This window comes from Danio rerio, chromosome 20 (assembly GCF_049306965.1).
Source record: "Danio rerio strain Tuebingen ecotype United States chromosome 20, GRCz12tu, whole genome shotgun sequence".
Classification (NCBI taxonomy): Eukaryota; Metazoa; Chordata; class Actinopteri; order Cypriniformes; family Danionidae; genus Danio; species Danio rerio.
In genome coordinates, this window is record NC_133195.1 from 3,668,726 (window position 1) to 3,685,593 (window position 16,868).

The 16,868-nt window shown below is 32.2% G+C and overlaps 1 protein-coding gene across 2 annotated transcripts in view; it reads left to right on the plus strand.

Moving 5' to 3' along the window:
* LOC101885478 (exostosin-1) overlaps nt 1-16,868 on the plus strand; it is a 443,183-nt gene that overhangs the window by 130,451 nt on the left and 295,864 nt on the right. The gene's annotated exons all lie outside the window — the stretch shown is intronic.

Here is a 16,868-nt window from a genome sequence, read left to right on the forward strand (position 1 = left end):
ATCATTTAAATACAGTGTAAATTCACTATTGTTGATCCTGGACCATCATCATTTAAATACAGTGTAAATTCTTTATTGTTGATCCTGGACCATCATCATCATTTAAATACAGTGTAAATTCACCAATGTTGATCCTGGACCATCATATTTAAAATACAGTGTAAATTCACCATTGTTGATACTGGACCATCATCACTTAAATACAATGTAAATTCACTAATGTTGATCCTGGACCATCATCATATTGTTGATCCTGCACCATCATATTTAAATACAGTGTAAAATCACCATTGTTGATCCTGGACCATCATCATCATTTAAATACAGTGTAAATTCACCATGTTGATCCTGGACCATCATCATTTAAATACAGTGTAAATTCACTATTGTTGATCCTGGACCATCATCATTTAAATACAGTGTAAATACTTTATTGTTGATCCTGGACCATCATCATCATTTAAATACAGTGTAAATTCACTATTGTTGATCCTGGACCATCGTCATCATTTAAATACAGTGTAAATTCACCAATGTTGATCCTGGACCATCATATTTAAAATACAGTGTAAATCCACCATTGTTGATCCTGGACCATCATCATATTGTTGATCCTGGACCATCATTATTTAAATACAGTGTAAATTCTTTATTGTTGATCCTGGACCATCATCATTTAAATACAGTGTAAATTCACCATTGTTGATCCTGGACCATCATCATTTAAATACAGTGTAAATTCTTTATTGTTGATCCTGGACCATCATTATTTAAATACAGTGTAAATTCTTTATTGTTGATCCTGGACCATCATCTTTTAAATACAGTGTAAATTCACTATTGTTGATCCTGGACCATCATCATTTAAATACAGTGTAAATTCACTAATGTTGATCCTGGACCATCATTATTTAAATACAGTGTAAATTCTTTATTGTTGATCCTGGACCATCATCATTTAAATACAGTGTAAATTCACTAATGTTGATCCTGGACCATCATCATTTAAATACAGTGTAAATTCACTAATGTTGATCCTGGACCATCATCATTTAAATACAGTGTAAATTCTTTATTGTTGATCCTGGACCATCATCATCATTTAAATACAGTGTAAATTCACTATTGTTGATCCTGGACCATCATCATCATTTAAATACAGTGTAAATTCACCAATGTTGATCCTGGACCATCATATTTAAATACAGTGTAAATTCACCATTGTTGATCCTGGACCATCATCATTTAAATACAGTGTAAAATCCCCATTGTTGATCCTGGACCATCATCATCATTTAAATACAGTGTAAATTCACCATGTTGATCCTGGACCATCTTCATTTAAATACAGTGTAAATTCACTATTGTTGATCCTGGACCATCATCATTTAAATACAGTGTAAATACTTTATTGTTGATCCTGGACCATCATCATCATTTAAATACAGTGTAAATTCACCATTGTTGATCCTGGACCATCATCATATTGTTGATCCTGGACCATCATCGTTTAAATACAGTGTAAATTCACTATTGTTGATCCTGGACCATCATCATCATTTAAATACAGTGTAAATTCACCATTGTTGATCCTGGACCATCATCACTTAAATACAGTGTAAATTCACTAATGTTGATCCTGGACCATCATCATATTGTTGATCCTGGACCATCATTATTTAAATACAATGTAAATTCACCATTGTTGATCCTGGACCATCATCATATTGTTGATCCTGGACCATCATATTTAAATACAGTGTAAATTCACCATTGTTGATCCTGGACCATCATCATATTGTTGATCCTGGACCATCATCATTTAAATACAGTGTAAATTCACTATTGTTGATCCTGGACCATCATCATTTAAATACAGTGTAAATTCTTTATTGTTGATCCTGGACCATCATCATATTGTTGATCCTGGACCATCATCATTTAAATACAGTGTAAAATCACCATTGTTGATCCTGGACCATCATCATCATTTAAATACAGTGTAAATTCACCATGTTGATCCTGGACCATCATCATTTAAATACAGTGTAAAATCACCATTGTTGATCCTGGACCATCATCATCATTTAAATACAGTGTAAATTCACCATGTTGATCCTGGACCATCATCATTTAAATACAGTGTAAATTCACTATTGTTGATCCTGGACCATCATATTTAAAATACAGTGTAAATTCACCATTGTTGATCCTGGACCATCATCTTCATTTAAATACAATGTAAATTCACCAATGTTGATCCTGGACCATCATCATATTGTTGATCCTGGACCATCATCATTTAATACAGTGTAAATTCACTATTGTTGATCCTGGACCATCATATTTAAAATACAGTGTAAATTCACCATTGTTGATCCTGGACCATCATCATCATTTAAATACAGTGTAAATTCACTATTGTTGATCCTGGACCATCATCATTTAAATACAGTGTAAATTCACTATTGTTGATCCTGGACCATCATATTTAAAATACAGTGTAACTTCACCATTGTTGATCCTGGACCATCATCATCATTTAAATACAGTGTAAATTCACCAATGTTGATCCTGGACCATCATCATCATTTAAATACAGTGTAAATTCACCATTGTTGATCCTGGACCATCATCATATTGTTGATCCTGGACCATCATCATTTAATACAGTGTAAATTCTTTATTGTTGATCCTGGACCATCATTATTTAAATACAGTGTAAATTCTTTATTTTGATCCTGGACCATCATCATTTAAATACAGTGTAAATTCACCATTGTTGATCCTGGACCATCATCATTTAAATACAGTGTAAATTCTTTATTGTTGATCCTGGACCATCATCATTTAAATACAGTGTAAATTCACTATTGTTGATCCTGGACCATCATCATTTAAATACATTGTAAATTCTTTATTGTTGATCCTGGACCATCATCATCATTTAAATACAGTGTAAATTCACCAATGTTGATCCTGGACCATCATATTTAAAATACAGTGTAAATTCACCATTGTTGATCCTGGACCATCATCATATAAATACAGTGTAAATTCACCAATGTTGATCCTGGACCATCATCATCATTTAAATACAGTGTAAATTCTTTATTGTTGATCCTGGACCATCATTATTTAAATACAGTGTAAATTCACCATTGTTGATCCTGGACCATCATCATATTGTTGATCCTGGACCATCATCATTTAATACAGTGTAAATTCTTTATTGTTGATCCTGGACCATCATTATTTAAATACAGTGTAAATTCACCATTGTTGATCCTGGACCATCATCATTTAAATACAGTGTAAATTCTTTATTGTTGATCCTGGACCATCATTATTTAAATACAGTGTAAATTCTTTATTGTTGATCCTGGACCATCATCTTTTAAATACAGTGTAAATTCACTATTGTTGATCCTGGACCATCATCATTTAAATACAGTGTAAATTCTTTATTGTTGATCCTGGACCATCATCATCATTTAAATACAGTGTAAATTCACCAATGTTGATCCTGGACCATCATATTTAAAATACAGTGTAAATTCACCATTGTTGATACTGGACCATCATCACTTAAATACAGTGTAAATTCACCATTGTTGATCCTGGACCATCATCATATTGTTGATCCTGGACCATCATTATTTAAATACAGTGTAAATTCTTTATTGTTGATCCTGGACCATCATCATTTAAATACAGTGTAAATTCACTATTGTTGATCCTGGACCATCATCATTTAAATACAGTGTAAATTCACTAATGTTGATCCTGGACCATCATCATTTAAATACAGTGTAAATTCTTTATTGTTGATCCTGGACCATCATCATTTAAATACAGTGTAAATTCTTTATTGTTGATCCTGGACCATCATCATCATTTAAATACAGTGTAAATTCACTATTGTTGATCCTGGACCATCATCATCATTTAAATACAGTGTAAATTCACCAATGTTGATCCTGGACCATCATATTTAAAATACAGTGTAAATTCACCATTGTTGATCCTGGACCATCATCACTTAAATACAATGTAAATTCACTAATGTTGATCCTGGACCATCATCATATTGTTGATCCTGGACCATCATATTCAAATACAGTGTAAATTCACCATTGTTGATCCTGGACCATCATCATTTAAATACAGTGTAAAATCACCATTGTTGATCCTGGACCATCATCATCATTTAAATACCTGGACCATCTTCATTTAAATACAGTGTAAATTCACTATTGTTGATCCTGGACCATCATCATTTAAATACAGTGTAAATACTTTATTGTTGATCCTGGACCATCATCATCATTTAAATACAGTGTAAATTCACCAATGTTGATCCTGGACCATCATATTTAAAATACAGTGTAAATCCACCATTGTTGATCCTGGACCATCATCACTTAAATACAATGTAAATTCACTAATGTTGATCCTGGACCATCATCATTTAAATACAGTGTAAATTCTTTATTGTTGATCCTGGACCATCATTATTTAAATACAGTGTAAATTCTTTATTGTTGATCCTGGACCATCATCATTTAAATACAGTGTAAATTCACCATTGTTGATCCTGGACCATCATCATTTAAATACAGTGTAAATTCTTTATTGTTGATCCTGGACCATCATTATTTAAATACAGTGTAAATTCTTTATTGTTGATCCTGGACCATCATCTTTTAAATACAGTGTAAATTCACTATTGTTGATCCTGGACCATCATCATTTAAATACAGTGTAAATTCACTAATGTTGATCCTGGACCATCATCATTTAAATACAGTGTAAATTCACTAATGTTGATCCTGGACCATCATCATTTAAATACAGTGTAAATTCTTTATTGTTGATCCTGGACCATCATCATCATTTAAATACAGTGTAAATTCACTATTGTTGATCCTGGACCATCATCATCATTTAAATACAGTGTAAATTCACCAATGTTGATCCTGGACCATCATATTTAAAATACAGTGTAAATTCACCATTGTTGATCCTGGACCATCATCACTTAAATACAATGTAAATTCACTAATGTTGATCCTGGACCATCATCATATTGTTGATCCTGGACCATCATATTTAAATACAGTGTAAATTCACCATTGTTGATCCTGGACCATCATCATTTAAATACAGTGTAAAATCACCATTGTTGATCCTGGACCATCATCATCATTTAAATACAGTGTAAATTCACCATGTTGATCCTGGACCATCTTCATTTAAATACAGTGTAAATTCACTATTGTTGATCCTGGACCATCATCATTTAAATACAGTGTAAATACTTTATTGTTGATCCTGGACCATCATCATCATTTAAATACAGTGTAAATTCACCATTGTTGATCCTGGACCATCATCATATTGTTGATCCTGGACCATCATCATTTAAATACAGTGTAAATTCACTATTGTTGATCCTGGACCATCATCATCATTTAAATACAGTGTAAATTCACCATTGTTGATCCTGGACCATCATCACTTAAATACAGTGTAAATTCACTAATGTTGATCCTGGACCATCATCATATTGTTGATCCTGGACCATCATTATTTAAATACATTGTAAATTCACCATTGTTGATCCTGGACCATCATCATATTGTTGATCCTGGACCATCATATTTAAATACAGTGTAAATTCACCATTGTTGATCCTGGACCATCATCATATTGTTGATCCTGGACCATCATCATTTAAATACAGTGTAAATTCACTATTGTTGATCCTGGACCATCATCATTTAAATACAGTGTAAATTCTTTATTGTTGATCCTGGACCATCATCATATTGTTGATCCTGGACCATCATCATTTAAATACAGTGTAAAATCACCATTGTTGATCCTGGACCATCATCATCATTTAAATACAGTGTAAATTCACCATGTTGATCCTGGACCATCATCATTTAAATACAGTGTAAAATCACCATTGTTGATCCTGGACCATCATCATTTAAATACAGTGTAAATTCACTATTGTTGATCCTGGACCATCATATTTAAAATACAGTGTAAATTCACCATTGTTGATCCTGGACCATCATCTTCATTTAAATACAGTGTAAATTCACCAATGTTGATCCTGGACCATCATCATATTGTTGATCCTGGACCATCATCATTTAAATACAGTGTAAAATCACCATTGTTGATCCTGGACCATCATCATTTAAATACAGTGTAAATTCACTATTGTTGATCCTGGACCATCATATTTAAAATACAGTGTAAATTCACCATTGTTGATCCTGGACCATCATCATCATTTAAATACAGTGTAAATTCACTATTGTTGATCCTGGACCATCATCATTTAAATACAGTGTAAATTCACTATTGTTGATCCTGGACCATCATATTTAAAATACAGTGTAAATTCACCATTGTTGATCCTGGACCATCATCATCATTTAAATACAGTGTAAATTCACCAATGTTGATCCTGGACCATCATCATCATTTAAATACAGTGTAAATTCACCAATGTTGATCCTGGACCATCATATTTAAAATACAGTGTAAATTCACCATTGTTGATCCTGGACCATCATCATATAAATACAGTGTAAATTCACCAATGTTGATCCTGGACCATCATCATCATTTAAATACAGTGTAAATTCTTTATTGTTGATCCTGGACCATCATTATTTAAATACAGTGTAAATTCACCATTGTTGATCCTGGACCATCATCATATTGTTGATCCTGGACCATCATCATTTAATACAGTGTAAATTCTTTATTGTTGATCCTGGACCATCATTATTTAAATACAGTGTAAATTCTTTATTGTTGATCCTGGACCATCATCTTTTAAATACAGTGTAAATTCACTATTGTTGATCCTGGACCATCATCATTTAAATACAGTGAAAATTCTTTATTGTTGATCCTGGACCATCATTATTTAAATACAGTGTAAATTCTTTATTGTTGATCCTGGACCATCATCATTTAAATACAGTGTAAATTCACTATTGTTGATCCTGGACCATCATCATTTAAATACAGTGTAAATTCTTTATTGTTGATCCTGGACCATCATCATCATTTAAATACAGTGTAAATTCACCAATGTTGATCCTGGACCATCATATTTAAAATACAGTGTAAATTCACCATTGTTGATACTGGACCATCATCACTTAAATACAATGTAAATTCACTAATGTTGATCCTGGACCATCATCATATTGTTGATCCTGGACCATCATATTTAAATACAGTGTAAATTCACCATTGTTGATCCTGGACCATCATCATATTGTTGATCCTGGACCATCATTATTTAAATACAGTGTAAATTCTTTATTGTTGATCCTGGACCATCATCATTTAAATACAGTGTAAATTCACTATTGTTGATCCTGGACCATCATCATTTAAATACAGTGTAAATTCTTTATTGTTGATCCTGGACCATCATCATCATTTAAATACAGTGTAAATTCACTATTGTTGATCCTGGACCATCATCATCATTTAAATACAGTGTAAATTCACCAATGTTGATCCTGGACCATCATATTTAAAATACAGTGTAAATTCACCATTGTTGATCCTGGACCATCATCACTTAAATACAATGTAAATTCACTAATGTTGATCCTGGACCATCATCATATTGTTGATCCTGGACCATCATATTTAAATACAGTGTAAATTCACCATTGTTGATCCTGGACCATCATCATTTAAATACAGTGTAAAATCACCATTGTTGATCCTGGACCATCATCATATTTAAATACAGTGTAAATTCACTAATGTTGATCCTGGACCATCATCATTTAAATACAGTGTAAATTCTTTATTGTTGATCCTGGACCATCATTATTTAAATACAGTGTAAATTCACCATTGTTGATCCTGGACCATCATCATATTGTTGATCCTGGACCATCATCATTTAAATACAGTGTAAAATCACCATTGTTGATTCTGGACCATCATCATCATTTAAATACAGTGTAAATTCACCATGTTGATCCTGGACCATCATCATTTAAATACAGTGTAAATTCACCATTGTTGATCCTGGACCATCATTATTTAAATACAGTGTAAATTCTTTATTGTTGATCCTGGACCATCATCATTTAAATACAGTGTAAATTCACCATTGTTGATCCTGGACCATCATCATCATTTAAATACAGTGTAAATTCACCATGTTGATCCTGGACCATCATATTTAAATACAGTGTAAATTCACTATTGTTGATCCTGGACCATCATCATTTAAATACAGTGTAAATTCTTTATTGTTGATCCTGGACCATCATTATTTAAATACAGTGTAAATTCACCATTGTTGATCCTGGACCATCATCATATTGTTGATCCTGGACCATCATCATTTAAATACAGTGTAAAATCACCATTGTTGATCCTGGACCATCATCTTCATTTAAATACAGTGTAAATTCACCAATGTTGATCCTGGACCATCATATTTAAAATACAGTGTAAATTCACCATTGTTGATCCTGGACCATCATTATTTAAATACAGTGTAAATTCTTTATTGTTGATCCTGGACCATCATCATTTAAATACAGTGTAAATTCACCATTGTTGATCCTGGACCATCATCATTTAAATACAGTGTAAATTCTTTATTGTTGATATTGGACCATCATTATTTAAATACAGTGTAAATTCTTTATTGTTGATCCTGGACCATCATCATTTAAATACAGTGTAAATTCACTATTGTTAATCCTGGACCATCATCATTTAAATACAGTGTAAATTCTTTATTGTTGATCCTGGACCATCATCATCATTTAAATACAGTGTAAATTCACTATTGTTGATCCTGGACCATCATCATTTAAATACAGTGTAAATTCACTATTGTTGATCCTGGACCATCATCTTCATTTAAATACAGTGTAAATTCACCAATGTTGATCCTGGACCATCATATTTAAAATACAGTGTAAATTCACCATTGTTGATCCTGGACCATCATTATTTAAATACAGTGTAAATTCTTTATTGTTGATCCAGGACCATCATCATTTTAATACAGTGTAAATTCTTTATTGTTGATCCTGGACCATCATCATTTAAATACAGTGTAAATTCACCATTGTTGATCCTGGTCCATCATCATTTAAATACAGTGTAAATTCTTTATTGTTGATCCTGGACCATCATTATTTAAATACAGTGTAAATTCTTTATTGTTGATCCTGGACCATCATCATTTAATACAGTGTAAATACTTTATTGTTGATTCTGGACCATCATCATCATTTAAATACAGTGTAAATTCACCATGTTGATCCTGGACCATCATCATTTAAATACAGTGTAAATTCACTATTGTTGATCCTGGACCATCATATTTAAAATACAGTGTAAATTCACCATTGTTGATCCTGGACCATCATCTTCATTTAAATACAGTGTAAATTCACCAATGTTGATCCTGGACCATCATCATATTGTTGATCCTGGACCATCATCATTTAATACAGTGTAAATTCACTATTGTTGATCCTGGACCATCATATTTAAAATACAGTGTAAATTCACCATTGTTGATCCTGGACCATCATCATCATTTAAATACAGTGTAAATTCACCAATGTTGATCCTGGACCATCATCATCATTTAAATACAGTGTAAATTCACCATTGTTGATCCTGGACCATCATCATATTGTTGATCCTGGACCATCATCATTTAATACAGTGTAAATTCTTTATTGTTGATCCTGGACCATCATTATTTAAATACAGTGTAAATTCTTTATTGTTGATCCTGGACCATCATCATTTAAATACAGTGTAAATTCACTATTGTTGATCCTGGACCATCATCATTTAAATACATTGTAAATTCTTTATTGTTGATCCTGGACCATCATCATCATTTAAATACAGTGTAAATTCACCAATGTTGATCCTGGACCATCATATTTAAAATACAGTGTAAATTCACCATTGTTGATCCTGGACCATCATCACTTAAATACAATGTAAATTCACTAATGTTGATCCTGGACCATCATCATATTGTTGATCCTGGACCATCATGTTTAAATACAGTGTAAATTCACCATTGTTGATCCTGGACCATCATCATATAAATACAGTGTAAATTCACCAATGTTGATCCTGGACCATCATCATCATTTAAATACAGTGTAAATTCTTTATTGTTGATCCTGGACCATCATTATTTAAATACAGTGTAAATTCACCATTGTTGATCCTGGACCATCATCATATTGTTGATCCTGGACCATCATTATTTAAATACAGTGTAAATTCTTTATTGTTGATCCTGGACCATCATTATTTAAATACAGTGTAAATTCTTTATTGTTGATCCTGGACCATCATTATTTAAATACAGTGTAAATTCTTTATTGCTGATCCTGGACCATCATTATTTAAATACAGTGTAAATTCTTTATTGTTGATCCTGGACCATCATCTTTTAAATACAGTGTAAATTCACTATTGTTGATCCTGGACCATCATCATTTAAATACAGTGAAAATTCTTTATTGTTGATCCTGGACCATCATTATTTAAATACAGTGTAAATTCTTTATTGTTGATCCTGGACCATCATCATTTAAATACAGTGTAAATTCACTATTGTTGATCTTGGACCATCATCATTTAAATACAGTGTAAATTCTTTATTGTTGATCCTGGACCATCATCATCATTTAAATACAGTGTAAATTCACCAATGTTGATCCTGGACCATCATATTTAAAATACAGTGTAAATTCACCATTGTTGATACTGGACCATCATCACTTAAATACAATGTAAATTCACTAATGTTGATCCTGGACCATCATCATATTGTTGATCCTGGACCATCATATTTAAATACAGTGTAAATTCACCATTGTTGATCCTGGACCATCATCATATTGTTGATCCTGGACCATCATCATTTAAATACAGTGTAAAATCACCATTGTTGATCCTGGACCATCATCATCATTTAAATACAGTGTAAATTCACCATGTTGATCCTGGACCATCATCATTTAAATACAGTGTAAATTCACTATTGTTGATCCTGGACCATCATCATTTAAATACAGTGTAAATACTTTATTGTTGATCCTGGACCATCATCATCATTTAAATACAGTGTAAATTCACTATTGTTGATCCTGGACCATCGTCATCATTTAAATACAGTGTAAATTCACCAATGTTGATCCTGGACCATCATATTTAAAATACAGTGTAAATCCACCATTGTTGATCCTGGACCATCATCACTTAAATACAATGTAAATTCACTAATGTTGATCCTGGACCATCATCATATTGTTGATCCTGGACCATCATTATTTAAATACAGTGTAAATTCTTTATTGTTGATCCTGGACCATCATCATTTAAATACAGTGTAAATTCACCATTGTTGATCCTGGACCATCATCATTTAAATACAGTGTAAATTCTTTATTGTTGATCCTGGACCATCATTATTTAAATACAGTGTAAATTCTTTATTGTTGATCCTGGACCATCATCTTTTAAATACAGTGTAAATTCACTATTGTTGATCCTGGACCATCATCATTTAAATACAGTGTAAATTCACTAATGTTGATCCTGGACCATCATTATTTAAATACAGTGTAAATTCACTATTGTTGATCCTGGACCATCATCATTTAAATACAGTGTAAATTCACTAATGTTGATCCTGGACCATCATCATTTAAATACAGTGTAAATTCTTTATTGTTGATCCTGGACCATCATCATCATTTAAATACAGTGTAAATTCACTATTGTTGATCCTGGACCATCATCATCATTTAAATACAGTGTAAATTCACCAATGTTGATCCTGGACCATCATATTTAAAATACAGTGTAAATTCACCATTGTTGATCCTGGACCATCATCACTTAAATACAATGTAAATTCACTAATGTTGATCCTGGACCATCATCATATTGTTGATCCTGGACCATCATATTTAAATACAGTGTAAATTCACCATTGTTGATCCTGGACCATCATCATTTAAATACAGTGTAAAATCACCATTGTTGATCCTGGACCATCATCATTTAAATACAGTGTAAATACTTTATTGTTGATCCTGGACCATCATCATCATTTAAATACAGTGTAAATTCACCATTGTTGATCCTGGACCATCATCATATTGTTGATCCTGGACCATCATCATTTAAATACAGTGTAAATTCACTATTGTTGATCCTGGACCATCATCATCATTTAAATACAGTGTAAATTCACCATTGTTGATCCTGGACCATCATCACTTAAATACAGTGTAAATTCACTAATGTTGATCCTGGACCATCATCATATTGTTGATCCTGGACCATCATTATTTAAATACAATGTAAATTCACCATTGTTGATCCTGGACCATCATCATATTGTTGATCCTGGACCATCATATTTAAATACAGTGTAAATTCACCATTGTTGATCCTGGACCATCATCATATTGTTGATCCTGGACCATCATCATTTAAATACAGTGTAAATTCACTATTGTTGATCCTGGACCATCATCATTTAAATACAGTGTAAATTCTTTATTGTTGATCCTGGACCATCATCATATTGTTGATCCTGGACCATCATCATTTAAATACAGTGTAAAATCACCATTGTTGATCCTGGACCATCATCATCATTTAAATACAGTGTAAATTCACCATGTTGATCCTGGACCATCATCATTTAAATACAGTGTAAAATCACCATTGTTGATCCTGGACCATCATCATCATTTAAATACAGTGTAAATTCACCATGTTGATCCTGGACCATCATCATTTAAATACAGTGTAAATTCACTATTGTTGATCCTGGACCATCATATTTAAAATACAGTGTAAATTCACCATTGTTGATCCTGGACCATCATCTTCATTTAAATACAGTGTAAATTCACCAATGTTGATCCTGGACCATCATCATATTGTTGATCCTGGACCATCATCATTTAATACAGTGTAAATTCACTATTGTTGATCCTGGACCATCATATTTAAAATACAGTGTAAATTCACCATTGTTGATCCTGGACCATCATCATCATTTAAATACAGTGTAAATTCACTATTGTTGATCCTGGACCATCATCATTTAAATACAGTGTAAATTCACTATTGTTGATCCTGGACCATCATATTTAAAATACAGTGTAAATTCACCATTGTTGATCCTGGACCATCATCATCATTTAAATACAGTGTAAATTCACCAATGTTGATCCTGGACCATCATCATCATTTAAATACAGTGTAAATTCACCATTGTTGATCCTGGACCATCATCATATTGTTGATCCTGGACCATCATCATTTAATACAGTGTAAATTCTTTATTGTTGATCCTGGACCATCATTATTTAAATACAGTGTAAATTCTTTATTTTGATCCTGGACCATCATCATTTAAATACAGTGTAAATTCACTATTGTTGATCCTGGACCATCATCATTTAAATACATTGTAAATTCTTTAATGTTGATCCTGGACCATCATCATCATTTAAATACAGTGTAAATTCACCAATGTTGATCCTGGACCATCATATTTAAAATACAGTGTAAATTCACCATTGTTGATCCTGGACCATCATCATATAAATACAGTGTAAATTCACCAATGTTGATCCTGGACCATCATCATCATTTAAATACAGTGTAAATTCTTTATTGTTGATCCTGGACCATCATTATTTAAATACAGTGTAAATTCACCATTGTTGATCCTGGACCATCATCATATTGTTGATCCTGGACCATCATCATTTAATACAGTGTAAATTCTTTATTGTTGATCCTGGACCATCATTATTTAAATACAGTGTAAATTCTTTATTGTTGATCCTGGACCATCATCATTTAAATACAGTGTAAATTCACCATTGTTGATCCTGGACCATCATCATTTAAATACAGTGTAAATTCTTTATTGTTGATCCTGGACCATCATCATTTAAATACAGTGTAAATTCACCATTGTTGATCCTGGACCATCATTATTTAAATACAGTGTAAATTCTTTATTGTTGATCCTGGACCATCATCTTTTAAATACAGTGTAAATTCACTATTGTTGATCCTGGACCATCATCATTTAAATACAGTGAAAATTCTTTATTGTTGATCCTGGACCATCATTATTTAAATACAGTGTAAATTCTTTATTGTTGATCCTGGACCATCATCATTTAAATACAGTGTAAATTCACTATTGTTGATCCTGGACCATCATCATTTAAATACAGTGTAAATTCTTTATTGTTGATCCTGGACCATCATCATCATTTAAATACAGTGTAAATTCACCAATGTTGATCCTGGACCATCATATTTAAAATACAAAGTAAATTCACCATTGTTGATACTGGACCATCATCACTTAAATACAATGTAAATTCACTAATGTTGATCCTGGACCATCATCATATTGTTGATCCTGGACCATCATATTTAAATACAGTGTAAATTCACCATTGTTGATCCTGGACCATCATCATATTGTTGATCCTGGACCATCATCATTTAAATACAGTGTAAAATCACCATTGTTGATCCTGGACCATCATCATCATTTAAATACAGTGTAAATTCACCATGTTGATCCTGGACCATCATCATTTAAATACAGTGTAAATTCACTATTGTTGATCCTGGACCATCATCATTTAAATACAGTGTAAATACTTTATTGTTGATCCTGGACCATCATCATCATTTAAATACAGTGTAAATTCACTATTGTTGATCCTGGACCATCGTCATCATTTAAATACAGTGTAAATTCACCAATGTTGATCCTGGACCATCATATTTAAAATACAGTGTAAATCCACCATTGTTGATCCTGGACCATCATCACTTAAATACAATGTAAATTCACTAATGTTGATCCTGGACCATCATCATATTGTTGATCCTGGACCATCATTATTTAAATACAGTTTAAATTCTTTATTGTTGATCCTGGACCATCATCATTTAAATACAGTTTAAATTCTTTATTGTTGATCCTGGACCATCATTATTTAAATACAGTGTAAATTCTTTATTGTTGATCCTGGACCATCATCATTTAAATACAGTGTAAATTCACTATTGTTGATCCTGGACCATCATCATTTAATACAGTGTAAATTCTTTATTGTTGATCCTGGACCATCATTATTTAAATACAGTGTAAATTCACCATTGTTGATCCTGGACCATCATCATATTGTTGATCCTGGACCATCATCATTTAAATACAGTGTAAAATCACCATTGTTGATCCTGGACCATCATCATCATTTAAATACAGTGTAAATTCACCATGTTGATCCTGGACCATCATCATTTAAATACAGTGTAAATTCACTATTGTTGATCCTGGACCATCATCTTCATTTAAATACAGTGTAAATTCACCAATGTTGATCCTGGACCATCATATTTAAAATACAGTGTAAATTCACCATTGTTGATCCTGGACCATCATCATTTAAATACAGTGTAAATTCTTTATTGTTGATCCTGGACCATCATCATTTAAATACAGTGTAAATTCACCATTGTTGATCCTGGACCATCATCATTTAAATACAGTGTAAATTCTTTATTGTTGATCCTGGACCATCATTATTTAAATACAGTGTAAATTCTTTATTGTTGATCCTGGATCATCATCATTTAAATACAGTGTAAATTCACTATTGTTAATCCTGGACCATCATCATTTAAATACAGTGTAAATTCTTTATTGTTGATCCTGGACCATCATTATTTAAATACAGTGTAAATTCTTTATTGTTGATCCTGGACCATCATCATTTAATACAGTGTAAATTCTTTATTGTTGATCCTGGACCATCATCATCATTTAAATACAGTGTAAATTCACTATTGTTGATCCTGGACCATCATCATTTAAATACAGTGTAAATTCACCATTGTTGATCCTGGACTATCATCATTTAAATACAGTGTAAATTCTTTATTGTTGATCCTGGACCATCATCATTTAAATACAGTGTAAATTCACTATTGTTGATCCTGGACCATCATCATTTAAATACAGTGTAAATTGTTTATTGTTGATCCTGGACCATCATCATTTAAATACAGTGTAAATTCTTTATTGTTGATCCTGGACCATCATCTTCTTTTAAATACAGTGTAAATTCACCAATGTTGATCCTGGACCATCATCATCATTTAAATACAGTGTAAATTCACCAATGTTGATCCTGGACCATCATCATATTGTTGATCCTGGACCATCATCATTTAATACAGTGTAAATTCTTTATTGTTGATCCTGGACCATCATCATTTAAATACAGTGTAAATTCACCATTGTTGATCCTGGACCATCATCATTTAAATACAGTGTAAATTCTTTATTGTTGATCCTGGACCATCATTATTTAAATACAGTGTAAATTCTTTATTGTTGATCCTGGACCATCATCATTTAAATACAGTGTAAATTCACTATTGTTGATCCTGGACCATCATCATTTAAATACAGTGTAAATTCTTTATTGTTGATCCTGGACCATCATTATTTAAATACAGTGTAAATTCTTTATTGTTGATCCTGGACCATCATCATTTAAATACAGTGTAAATTCACTATTGTTGATCCTGGACCATCATCATTTAAATACATTGTAAATTCTTTATTGTTGATCCTGGACCATCATCATCATTTAAATACAGTGTAAATTCACCAATGTTGATCCTGGACCATCATCACTTAAATACAATGTAAATTCACTAATGTTGATCCTGGACCATCATCATAT